The following is a 13,797-nucleotide window of genomic DNA, read 5'->3' as shown; positions in this document are numbered from 1 at the left end:
CAACAAAAAATAGTAGTCAGTGGCTCACATATTCAATATTTAAATTTAACCTCATTTGAAATGCTTGGGGAAATATTATATGGTCCAGGAACCTTATCATTTTTTAAACTTCCCAATTTTTTCTTAACCAGCCCATTATTAATGCAGTCATCTTGTTCAATCTCCTTTCCATTTATCAAGTGATCAAGATATGGAATGCTTAAATCCTCATTAGTAAAAACTGAAGAAAAAGTAAAATTTAATAACCCAGCCATCTCATTATCATCAGATACTAGGTTTCCTTTATCATCCCACAAGGGTCCTATCCTAACATTTTGTATTTAAAGAAATCCTTACTGTTAATTTTTACATTATCAGCCAACTTTTAATCATACATCCTTTTTAATTTCCTGTTTCACCAGCTTTCTTGATCTTCTAAGTCTCCTGTCATACCAGTCAATTTAAATTTTATTTCTTAAACTCTTTGTGAGCCAACCTGGTTTTTTACTTGTAGCTACCCTTTTTTTTCTATTAGGAATATGTTTACATTGAATATTTAAAAATTTATCCTTAAAGATTTTCCACATCTTATCAGTGTCTCCAAATAACTCAGCTGCCCAATTCACAATAGAGAACTCTTGTTGCATCCCTTCAAAATTTGTTTTTTTTTAAATTTGTAACCAAAATATCATTATTCCTTATCTCCATGTGCAGAAAAACATTGAACCTAATAGAGCAATGATCACTTGCACCCAGATGTTCCCCTACCTTCCACCCTCTCAATCATTTCTGTATCTGAAGGTAACAATAAGTTTAAAATAGCATTGTTTCTAGTTGGTTCTTTGACCAACTGGTGAAGAAAGCCATCCTGAACAGTTTCCAAAAACCTTTCTCCCTTGTGGTTTGATTCTAGAATTTCCCAATCTGTATGCCTGAAATTAAAATTACCCATAATTTTGGCTTCATTAACAGCTGAAATCTTAATCTCACTGTAAAGTTTCTCACTCATTTCATCAGTATCATTTGGTGGTCTGTAACAAATTCCCACTAAAAGCCTTTTCCCTTTATATCCACTAATAGAAACCCAAATGGATTCAATCTCTTTGCTTATTATCTTTGATACCCTCAACTTCAACAAGATGTAACTCACATTTTACATATAAAGCCACTACTCCTCCCTCTTTAATACTCTATACCTATTAAATAGCCTGTAACCCTGTATTTCAAAAAAAATTCTGTCATCAAAATCATCTATGTTTCAGTTATTCCCATTATATCAAAATTCTCCATTGCTTCTAGTGCTCTAAAGTCATCTATTTTATTTCTTATACTTCTAGCATTACAATAGTAACAATTAAGCCTATCTGTATAACTGCTTCTATACTCATTTCCTATGCTAAACTTTTCTCAGCCTCTTATTCTTTTTGCATTCAGTTTTTCCTGGCCCTCACCACTGTCTAGTCCTAGTTTAAAATTTCCCTTACAGCTGAGTTAATAGCCTTAGCAAACAAGCTAGCCCCCTACTCTATTTAAATGTAAACCATCCATTGCAAAAATCTCCCTTCTCCCACTGAACTGAACCCATACGTCCAACCAGCCAATCTGCTCATCCTTACATACCAACCTAAGCCTAGCATTTAGCCCTAATGACCTACTTATAACTTCATCCCCACAGTTAATTCTGGGCAGTGTCCCTGATAAAATTAAGTTATGGCCATTTTCTTTAAATGCCTTTATCAACATCCTATACTTATTAATTAGCTCCTCTGACCTACCTTTCCTCTACATGCACTACAAAAACTACATCTCTGCTAGCCCCCTTTGTTATATCCTCCACCTGTGACTATGGGTAGCATAATCTGATTCTTTTCTCCCTACTTACCCCACAGACTATTCTATCCACATGCCTTATCAAGGAATCACCTATAGCTAACTTCCTTATCATCCACATCCTTCTCTGACCCTTTTGTTTTCCTTCCCTCCAATAGTTCCCCATCTGCAGAAGCCAAAGGCAGAAATTTGTTGCTCAACAGAATAGGCTCATTATAACTAAATTCACCACTTTTAGCCCTAACAGTCACTGATAAAATTTTCTCCCCATTCCAACATTACTACTGTATGGTGCATGACATGTGGATACTACTGTCTTGCTAAGTGTAGATATTAAAGAATTTTAGCAGTGTTTTCTAACATCATGCCTGTACACCTATCACTTCATACAATTTAAATTTTTTATTTATTCTGATAGAACCATGAAACGTAGAGTTTAACATTTCTATTGTACCATAAGTACTTTTTCCTTACAAACCTTTAGCATTAAGAAAAAATGCTTAACCATGCCAACTGGGCATCTATTAGAATTTCAATCATAACAGGAAGAATAAAATAAGCTATTACAGCAAAAAAAAAAAAAGTTTTATATACTTTTATGCCTTTCTTAGTCAGCACCTCAACTGAAATGTTATGAACATATCTACAATAGTAATATTGTTGTAAGTAAAGTAGCAGTTACTATTAGATTACTAGCCACTAACATTCTAGATCCCCTAACTATCATCATGTATTATTTCTGAAACTCATAATAGAGTATGTAATATAAAATTGTCTAATATACATTTCATTAGAAGATTTCACTTGATAATTTGGAAAGTAAGGATTGCAACTTCTTTTTTTTGGCTGTTGATTTTATAACCACGTGGAGATAAGATTGCACAGTATCCTAAACTACAAAGCTCATATCTCGCTTCCATCTACAGTGACTTGAGGGTAAATACTCTTCCACAGAGCAGCATTTGGTGGTACCTTTATTGGTATCTGCAGCTTCAACTCATTCACTTTCTACTTCCTAGTCAAGCCAGTGTTACAGAATTTTATCAGCAATGTACAGTTTCAGCTTGTATTCAATGTGCTTTTGCATGCCACATGACTAGTGCATATCATAGTTTAATGGATTGAGTCATTTGCAACACAAGGTCCATTCCGGCTGGGACCGAGTAGTTTGTGCTGCTGTAATATACCAGAACCACATGACTCATTTAAACTAATGATTTTTTACCATTTTATCACTTCTGTTTTTAGACTAGTTTCCTAATCTGTTGATGTATAAACTCGTGTAAATAAGAATAGTGCAAAATAGCCACACCACATATTCTTCTGATAATTTTTTAGCTAATGATGATTATAATTGAAACCTACTAGGAATGTAACCTCATGTGGTGTCATGATATAAAACTGTTTTGTTTAGATATTATTGATTAATTTATTTTGTGAGTGAATACTTTATTATTGTTTAGTTTTGTTATAATAAGAGTTAAAAGCAGGCGATTGTAGGAAGTTATGTTTATAATTCGTTGATGTTGCAGATAATGATACAGGACTGCTTTCAGTATCTTTCATGATAGTAGCCGCTCATCTTGGTAGGCTTAGTAATGAAGCTGAGAACTTTGGCTTGTAAGTAAGTATGTCAAAGTTACGAGGAATAGAATAGATTCAGAAGAGGAATTGGAACTTGGAAATGGAAGGATTGAGAAGGTTGCCAGTTTTGTGCATTTAGGAAGTGAGGAAGAAGAAAAAAATGATAGTATGAAATAAGGTGTTGTACCATCAAATAAAGGACAGCATCGAAAATAAGATTAGAGTGTATAGTGCTACAGTAATGCCTGTGGCACTGTATGAGACGTGAACATAACAGCAGATAAGAGATTGGATGATTTTTTGGTGAGTTTAAGATGGATCTTAGGAATAAGTTGGCAACAAAGGAAGATGTAAAGAGAGAATGAACAAAGGAGATTGAGGGAACTAGTGGAGGAGCAATCTTTGATTTGGTCAGGACATGTATAGAGGATGGAGAAACATGAATGTATAAGAAAAGTAAGATGGAAATTGCATGGAAAGAGAGCAATAGGAAATCTGGAAGGATGGTGCAAGGAAATGGCGAGGAAAAGAATGCAAGGAAATCTAGAAGACAAAAACAGGAAAGACAGTGTAAAGAAGAATATTTAGAGCATAGGATGCAGTGCCAAACCAATATATATGTACCACTAGTAACAAACTGTAATGTTTGCCATGGTTGTTTCAGAAAAGGGTTTGGTAATATCCATGATTATTTTCTGGAATAGAGAATCAACAGTTCACTGATGATGTTTTCTCTTGCATGGACTATTCTTTCTTTGAACTAGATGTGCAATGTAGTATTTACACCATCACTTTATTTTTACAGGAATGTGGGCAGTAAAACCATCTTCACAGGTTGGTTGAAGTGCAAGACACTCTCTCATATCCTCTAGCCCATGTATTTTACAACATTTTGAGAATCTTTGATTCCCAGAATCTCTGCCTGTATGATAGGTTGGACATTACATTTATTGTACCAGTGGTTCAGAAGCCCCATGTGCACCTCTAATTAACCGAACAAGTGCCAGAGGTTACATGCTTTCCTACCATGTTTGCTGATTTATGATAGTCACATTTCACCTTGCTGCTCGGTAAGTAGTGCCAAAACTACATTTGAGTCCTTTTACAGTTCTTCTTAAAGCTTTTCTTTTGTTATATTTGGCATCCTTTCTCCAGTGAATACCTCACTGTTTGCAATGCTTGATGCTATGGCTGAGACTTTCAGGCTTCACAGCAGTATTATGTCTAAGATGAACTCTCACCAGATGGCACAAAAGCCTGCAGTTCCATGCTGCCAGCCCACTCAGTGTTGTGATCCAATGTGGAATCATACTTTTGAGTTCACCAAACATTTCAGTGAGGTATGATTACTGTAGCAGTAGATTTTTCAACATACAAATAGTGGTAAAAGTGCTTGATGAATACTCAACTACAAGCAGTTCTTTTGTTGTTACACACATTAATTGCATCCTTCAGATTTTAGCACTTGGCTCTCACACACTATAACACATTTTTCACCTTTCTGTACTTGCAGTAACACTGTTTCAATTCCACTGGTATCCTTATTCAGAATGAATGGGACATATCAGATAAGCTAAAATTGGAGCATCAATTAAGACACATTTTAGTGATTGAAATAACACTGCATAGTCCTCAGTACATCTAAAAGTGGCTCAGTGGTAAGTCTGAGGGCTCACAATGCTAAAAACTGGGTTTCAATACTTGTAGTGGGCACAGTACAGATAACCCATTGTGTAACTTTGTGCTCAACAACAGATAAAAACCAGCTAAAATAAAAGTCAACATAAGATAATACTAAAAGTGGTTACTGTTTGAATGTACACCATAAAATATCTATAATATGATGCAAATCCAAAAAAGCTCCAGGACTTTTTCTTATTCATAAGTTCTTGCAAGTTCTTGTTTTATACCTTGATTATGTAGATGCTATCTCTACTCACTATATACCTAAGAAACTACATCAGCTACTTCGGTGATGCATGATCTACTCTAACAGTAAATTCTGTAACATAGAATTAGTTCACTTGCACAGATTTTGACTTCAGTTTCACATTTGTTTGACATAAATGTAGAAATACCATGCTGGGGTATTCTGGTATAACATTTGTGTGACCAATCACTTGAATATTGAAAACTATGAATTACAACTTGTACCAACTGCTTAAAAGTAGCTGACACAAGTAAACCCGCCTAATGGCATGATACAAACCTCAAATAAGCCTTCTTAAGTGTTGAAAGCAATTTTGGGTCCCCTGCTCTATCAGGCCAACCTGCTTGAAGTGAGAAGATCTAATGAACTAAATAAGTGGGATCCTTCCAACATTCCAAGGCATTATTCTATGTGTTGCAATGGAAAGTTTACATAGAACATTGGCATACTCTTTTTTTCTTTCATATGTTTATTACTAGCAACAACCAGATGTTCTCTATAAGTAAAATGTTTTCATTCTTCATCATCCAATTTAACACTGTACATACTATATCCTTTGCATTCCCTAAGAAGGATGTATGGTGTTTATGTATGGGAATCTCTTTATCTAAATGTTGTTTCTTCTTCTTCCTAGCTTGCTATTTGATCTAACAAGTACATCAGCAAACTCTAACTTTGTTCTTTACTCTGTTGGTCTGAGCTCAGATTACCAGCACAATCTCTGATCAGCAACCTCAGATCTACTGGCAATTTTGTGTGTTCATATTGATGTGGTGCAGCTGAAGTAACACTAGCCACTGCTAGTTTTGGTCACTTCTTCATGTACCATACCAAAAATATTTGAGCTGTTATTTTTACTGCATGTTTACCATAATTACAAATCATATTGGAAATATATCTTTTTCTTGTAGTGATACCTGTCTGAACAAGAATGGCTGGTTTTTCAAACAAAAGAAGTATGTTGCAAGCATTGCTTCAACCAGTGTTATCTGGTTGTGGAACTTGGAATGTGTTCATATAACCACAAAACATCGACATTATACATTCATGCAGCTCTTCCGCACATTTTAGTTGCCATTTTATCATTTCATCATAGTTCCAATTCATATGTTACACAGGCCGTTACTTGCAAATAACTTCTGTTGGACATATGAATAAAAAATGCTGTTACTCAATTCAAAATCTATAACAAGAATGCTTGTGTGTTTAGTATTGACACCAGTAGTGATGCAGAGTCAAGCATCTCCATTCACTATGAACCTATCACTATTTGCAAGAAGTCTCTATTTACCAACTAGAGTGGTATTTACATAATAGCCACTTCTATACCAACTAAAATACTCTTTGTTCATGTACTTTTACAGACACATACCAAATAATATTTAGCTCTCTTGATGCCAAACCATCCTAATCCTCTCCTAAAAGAACAGACAGGTGAATGTTCTTCACAGATCAGATTCTGAGTTCACTAGTTTAATCTAGTGGTTCTGACAGCGTTTATAATTTGCCATATCCCCTGAACTTGTCATCAGTTATTTGATCTTCACACAAGGTTTTGTTGGTTGTACATAGTCAAACTTTTATTTATTTTATTCACAAAGTTTCACCAGGTTTACCTGGCATCATCAGGTGGGATAGAAGAACTGAGGCTAATAGAACTTAATTTAAAAAAGACTCACATGAGAACCTATAACAATAGTAATATAAAAGCATATGACTAAGCAGTTGCAACAATAAAGTAGCTTTCAATGAAATGGCAAATTTAGATATAATAAATGAAACTTTTAGGCCTGTGTCTAAGCACTGAAATTCATTCTATATACAGGAGAAAAGGGAATGATTAAAATAGATATAAATGAACACCATTGCATTTGTTAAGAATAGTTGTTTTTTATTAATAGGGCTTCTATTATTTTTTTTCTATTAATGTTGTCCTCTGTGCTGAGGATTTTTATCAGAGAAGAATCAAAATAATGATTTTTCCTAGACGTGTGTTCAAAAACATGAGATGGAGATTTTAAATGTTCCCACAAATGAGTAGAAAGTTGTCTGTAGAAAGAAGTTAAAAGAGAAGGAAAGGAAGTTCATTTAAATGAAACTGTATTTGTACAAAAAGATTAATTAAAATAAACATTTAATTAAACTTAATGTTATTGGTGGTAGATTACTTGAAAATGTATGTACATGATTAGAAGATTGAGTGGTACAAGAAATGAAGAAAAGACTGGCAGAAAAAAGTATTGATCCTTTCAAGTCGAAAATTAAAATGTCAAACTAGGTTTGAAATTAACTTTTCTACAGCTCATTAGTCAAAAAATTAGATCATAAAAAAATCTGGAAATCTCTGCTGTATATGACAGTCATAGAGCAGCCCTACATATACAAGGTAAAATAGGGCAATACAGTTGCCTCATAAAACAGCAGATAGCTGTGTTACAGAAAGTAAACATAGGGATAAATTAGAACGTGACTTTAACTGAATCTGCTGTTCTGAATTAAAATTTTGGAAATATGAAGTATACACTATAGGATAGTGAGATACATCTTATCTGCATATCACAGCTCTACACTTAACTATCTTGCTGCATGAATATTTCTCTTCAGGAAGGTTTTATACTTCTCTAGCTATGAGCCCACTCATGCTGGCAGTACTTTGTGGAATGGCCAAGAATTTGCTTGAACCATATACACTTCCTACCAGAAAATTAGAGACTATCTTTAATAGCAGCTTGGTCCACTACAAGTAGTGATTTCACTGCAACACATCGTAGTATCAATTCCATTACATATTTACAGGTGTTCATGTAGACTGGGATCACTCAACTAACATTAGTTGACATAGCTCTGTATGAAATATGGGGAGCAGCTGATGTGACGTTCCATAACATCCCACATGCCCACTGGAGTTGAGAACTGGAGATTGTGGAGGTGGCTGAGGCCCATATCATGCTCAAAGAAATACTCCTTTACAATCTGACTGTGTGCATCTATAATATAGCATCACCACATGGATAAACAATGAACATTATTGACTGTATCTGATCAGTCATTATGAATTTTTTCACAGCATTAAATGTATCATCTAAAATTATCAGAGGAGCTGTCCCATACCAGCAGAAAATAACCCAGACCATAATGTCCCCACCAGCAACGTGAACAGTGGACATGATGCAGGTGGGATCTGGTGGTTTGGGGACTCTCCTACTTATCTTGGTTCTTCCATCAGTGCTAAACAGAGTGAAACATGATTCATCACATCACATGCATCCAGTCCAGTCTATCCATCCATGGCACCACTGTAGGTGAGCTTTACAGTTTTTCTCAGATACCCATTTACTACATCTCCCAACACAAGGTTGTCATGGGTACGAGTTTTATCCTGCCAGTATTGAAATATGTGGTGAGCTTTTCCAGATGTGACTGTTTATTTCTTCTCACAAGATATCAAATATGCCATCTGTTCCTTCGGATTTGTATGTCTCTTGTGGAGTCATATCAGGCTGTTCTCCCATGATACAGCACACTGAGGAAAAGGCCTGATCTGCTAATACTTTACAGCACTACTCCTGTATCATGGTATTGTTGCGTCAGCGAGGTCACGTGACTAGTATCACGCCACGTCCTTCTCGAACCTTCATGAATTATCGGGAGACTACTAGATTGGGGTAGTCTGGTATATATAAGACAGGCCACGAAGCGACGGGGAGGTAATGAGTAATTGAACTGAGTATTGTTGAAGTCGAGCACGTGAGACATTCGTAGAGAATTATAGCGTTTGTTAGAGCGCGACTGTTGAAATTAAGTGTATCGCAAAGTTATATTCAGAAAGAATAAACCAGTTTTGTTTAAGAAAGGACTTGTGTCGCTAAAGTTTCGTCGGAACGAATTTGCGGAAAATTAACTAACGAACGGGCCCCCAGTGGCACAGCGGTATGTCTGCGGACTTACAACGCTAGAATCCGGGTTTCGATACCCGTGGTGGGCAGAGCACAGATAGCCCTTGTGTAGCTTTGTGCATAATTAAAAACAAACAAACAATTAAAAAACAAACTAACAAACGGAGACGTAACATTATGTATCACATGCTGGGACAATCCAATTACATTGGACTGAATAGATTCACTCTTATGTAACATTCCATTCTCTACTATTTTGGTTGGCAATGTATATATATATATATATATAGGTGCTAAGTTTTAAACTTGCTTCCCTTTGCACCACATTTTGCATCTGCAGAAACATATCACAGCTTTAATATGCAAACAAAATATTCAAATAAAGTTTGAATAAAGCTTATTGCTTAGGTTTAAAATACTAAAGAAAAAATTCAGCTAATTGTTTTGTTTCACTTGAAATGTACTGTTAAAATAAGTGGATTTTTAGATAATTATGCTTCACCTCTGAGGTAATCTATGAGCTGTATGTTAAAGTTTAAGGAATATAAAACAACCGTGCCAATGTGTGAACTGGGTGTGGCTCCATGGTTTGCATGCCAGACTGCAGATTGAGGGCCTAGAATTAACATGACTTACAATTTTAGCTGTGGGCACATTATGAATATAACAGTCTTGTTATTTGGTTCAAAGGGCCAAATGAAGTCTTTTTGGGAGCAGATGCTATAAGTTTACTGCCTTCTCTGATAAACTGTTCAAAATTAGGGACAGTTTTAACTGAACATTATGGGCATCTGACCTTGCCAATTAGATCACACGTGCATAAGGTGTTGTTCAGGTTGAAAATTCTGATTCCAATATTTGTATACTCGGCTTGACCGTTGTGAAATATAGTAACATGCAAGTTAAGTCTACTTAAATTAATGTTATGTTGCAAGGGTAAACAGAAAATTATACATACTTTCTTGATGAATTCTCAGAGGCTATTATAGGAAAGAGGAGGAATAACATTTGTTATTATATCAGTGTTAAGCTTCACTTTTAAGCTAATTATTTTTGGCCTGATATGGTAACAGGTACATTACAGTATTGTTGCACCTAATAATTATCAGAAGCTAATCATATTGTTACGACAGCGGAAGTCGCGTGACGCTGGGAGCATGCGCGCTGGAGTTTCTAGAATTATCTGGGAACCTCGCGAATCTCCGAGTATTTGCTAGACGCCCTCTTTTTTAGTATATAAGCCCGGTAAATAAAGCCAGCGATAGGAGAGATATAGATAGATAATTGAATCAAGCGAACAGTAAGCACCATAAGTAAAGTTGTTAGTGTATTACAAAGTTTGTATCGAGAAAGAATAAACTAGTTTTAATTAAGAAAAGACTTGTATTGCTGAAGTTCCTCGGAAAGAATTTATACCGGAAATTAACAAACAAGCAGATACGCAACAATATGAATGTTGTTAGCTGTGACTATATGTGCTTGATAGGCTTCATGTCTGGTTGCTGGCCTTATGGTTGTTTCTTATGCTGAATAAGCAGAAGTTCCATCTTGCATGAACCGCTGCTTTGTCTGGTAGGCTGATCATTGGCATTGACAGATAGAGTGTCGTGCTCTAAAACTGTTAAGTATTAGGCAGCAGTGACTGGGCCTTTGCATACCACCAACTGTGATTATCCAACTAACCATGACACCCCACACTATGAGACATACTACCATATTTTTTCATGGCTTGCAGATGTTTCAATAAAAGTACATAGAAGAATACTTGCGAAACCCAGATGTGTCTACTGTCCTAGAGTTGCTCCAATCTGGACTTGGAAAAGGTTAGTGTCTCAAACAGAAGGAGGATCTGATAACATCTTTGATGCTCACTGCTGTTGACTTACAGCATTGCCAAGAGTGATGAGTGGGTTCCATCTAGATTTTCTGCTACTGTAGCTCATACTATGAGTATAAGTTATTATGGTATTTTGGCAACTTGTGCTTGTTTTGCAAGAGAAGTGATCATCATAAATACTTCTCCCAGCATGAAAAAGACTGAAGACATTCTGCTGGTTTTGGAATCCTTGGCCCTGAAGAAACTATTGTTTTCTAATGTGACTAAAACTGGGAACAGTATTATAGGTGACTTGGCAGTTTATCGTTGAATTTAACTGATGTCCCATTGTCCAGCTGCCCGACCTTGTGAAAATAATTATTTTCCCGGGATCCTTTCTTTGTAGTATGGCTGTTTGTATTCTGTGGTCTTTACCAAACTATACGTGTATTTACACGGCATATTATGTGATGAAGATAATCAAATTTTTAATTCGTGCCAGGATTTTGGGGCCTGAAAAACATACTGGGGTGGTCAGAAACTTTTGCTTCTTTTCACCCCGCGCGGTGAAAAGGTTAATACCAAACGAATTTTGATAGAGCTACTGGGCTTGGTTTAATTTTAACACATAGGGTGGATTGTTGAAAGACGTGGGGAGACGAGGAAGATGCCGACCCAAGCGCGCCTGGAGAGCTGTGAAGAGACCTTTGTTCTGTAGTTGGAGACGAAGACGTGAATTTTTTTGTTCACGTGGCGATGACGTCACTCACTCGTAGAGAATTGGAGAGGAGATGCAAACTGAGTGAACGCAATTCTGTTTGAATAGACAAAAAAGCTAAAGAGATAACATACGACGCCAAATTAACATAGATTAAGCGCCTAAACAATATAAAAAACAAAGTTTGGCAACGCACGCACTATGCCAAGAGTCTTAACGGGTAAAAATTGCGGAGCAACAGCTGAAAACATTTAAAATCTACAAAACATACATACGACCAATGATAGAATATGCATCACCTGCATGGAGAAATGTAACACCAAAACAAAAATAAGTTACAAACACTACAGTACACACTACTTACAACAGCATACAGAGTGCCTAAATCAACATCCTCCACATTCACGCACAAATATGCAAATATAGAAACGTTAACCGATACTCCTACGTAATTCGCTAAAGTATTTGGCGAAAAATTGGCAAAAGAATGATCTGCTATGTGAACTCGATCGTTTCTGCGTTCATGATGAAGATAGTCCAAAGTACATCTTCCCTATTAACATCTATATAAGAAGTAAAAATAAATTAAGGCCATCTAATGCTAGACAACTAAATCATCATTAATTTTAATTTACTGTGAATGCTTTCGTTGAAATTTAGAATTAATGAAAAATGTCACTTTAAATGTGAAAAATGCATCTCGAACTGTTCATGAAGTGTGGACTTTGCACAAACGGATAAAGCGCATTTAACACATTAAATATTAATATAATTACCTACATGGACATGGCCCTGAAAGGGTTCAGAGTGAAAGCGTGGACAAGCCATGCTCTGACCCTCCCAGATATATAAGATCTAAAACACGATGCCGACAAGAAAGAGAGATATATTAAATAATTAAAGTGAGTCTGATGACTTGATAGATTAACAGCCCCTTTTCAGGGGGGCTGAAATAAAATAAATCCTATGCCATGAGAACTTTAGATGCAGGGGGAAGCCAGAGTGCTCGGAAAAAACTACGTTCATGGTCAGGCACTGAATAATCTACCTAATCAGCCTAAGTTCATACCCCCGATTTGGCGGAGGAATGCCAGTCTTGTGCTCGTTTTCTTGAGAATATTGGTGTAGTGGGGTTACCATGATTCCTAAAAATTTGGCGGTTGTTTTAAAGGTGATAGAGGTGTTGTATAATTGTAAGATGACTTGTCTATTATTTTTGTATTGTCTTCCTATTTTCTTCTAAAATGATATTGCCTGTCTTGACTGGATTGGCCCCAGTGGCACAGCAGTATGTCTGCGGACTTACAACGCTAGAAACCGGGTTTCGATACCCGTTGTGGGCAGAACACAGATAGTCCATTGTGTAGCTTTGTGCTTAACTTCAAACAAACAAACAAGCTTTATTGGCTTGAGAAGTACTCTCCGTTTGTTACACCATTTAATTAATTAATTAATTTAATACGTTCTGGACTCTGAATGCGACAGTGAGTCGATCGCGTGATGTGCTCCAGACAGCAACGTCATCGGCATACTGAGAGATAAGGGTATATATATTAGCTGCAGGAGCGATATGTCATTTACGAATAGAAGGTAGAGTAGTGGGCTGAGGACAGAGCCCTGATTTTAGTGGGTATGCGTTGGACATGCTGTTGTTGATTTTAACTTTAGCAATTCTATTAGTGATAAAGCTAGAGAGCCAGCTGGTGATGGAAATAGGTATCTTGTTTTTAGTTAACTTATAATTTAGGTTCGGTATCAAAAAGCAATGGGAATCATCTGCCTTCATACCCGCCAGATGCTCTCTTTCAAAGGGCTTTTTCGACGCGGTCGATTCCCTGTAAGGAGAATTCCCCTTCCGTCTAGGGTCACCCTTAAACGTAAAAATGAAGATAATCAGCTTGTATTCTCAGAACATTATATTTAATTATTGATAGACTGTGTATGGTTTGAACCATGCATTAAGAAAATAACTGAGCCCTAGAAATAGTTTTTCTAAGTTAGTCTATCTTGATCTTATGTTGTACTTTATTAAGTAGAATATTAT

Source organism: Limulus polyphemus, unplaced genomic scaffold, assembly GCF_000517525.1.
Source record: "Limulus polyphemus unplaced genomic scaffold, Limulus_polyphemus-2.1.2 Scaffold8060, whole genome shotgun sequence".
NCBI lineage: Eukaryota > Metazoa > Arthropoda > Merostomata > Xiphosura > Limulidae > Limulus > Limulus polyphemus.
Note: the sequence above shows the minus strand (reverse complement) of the source record.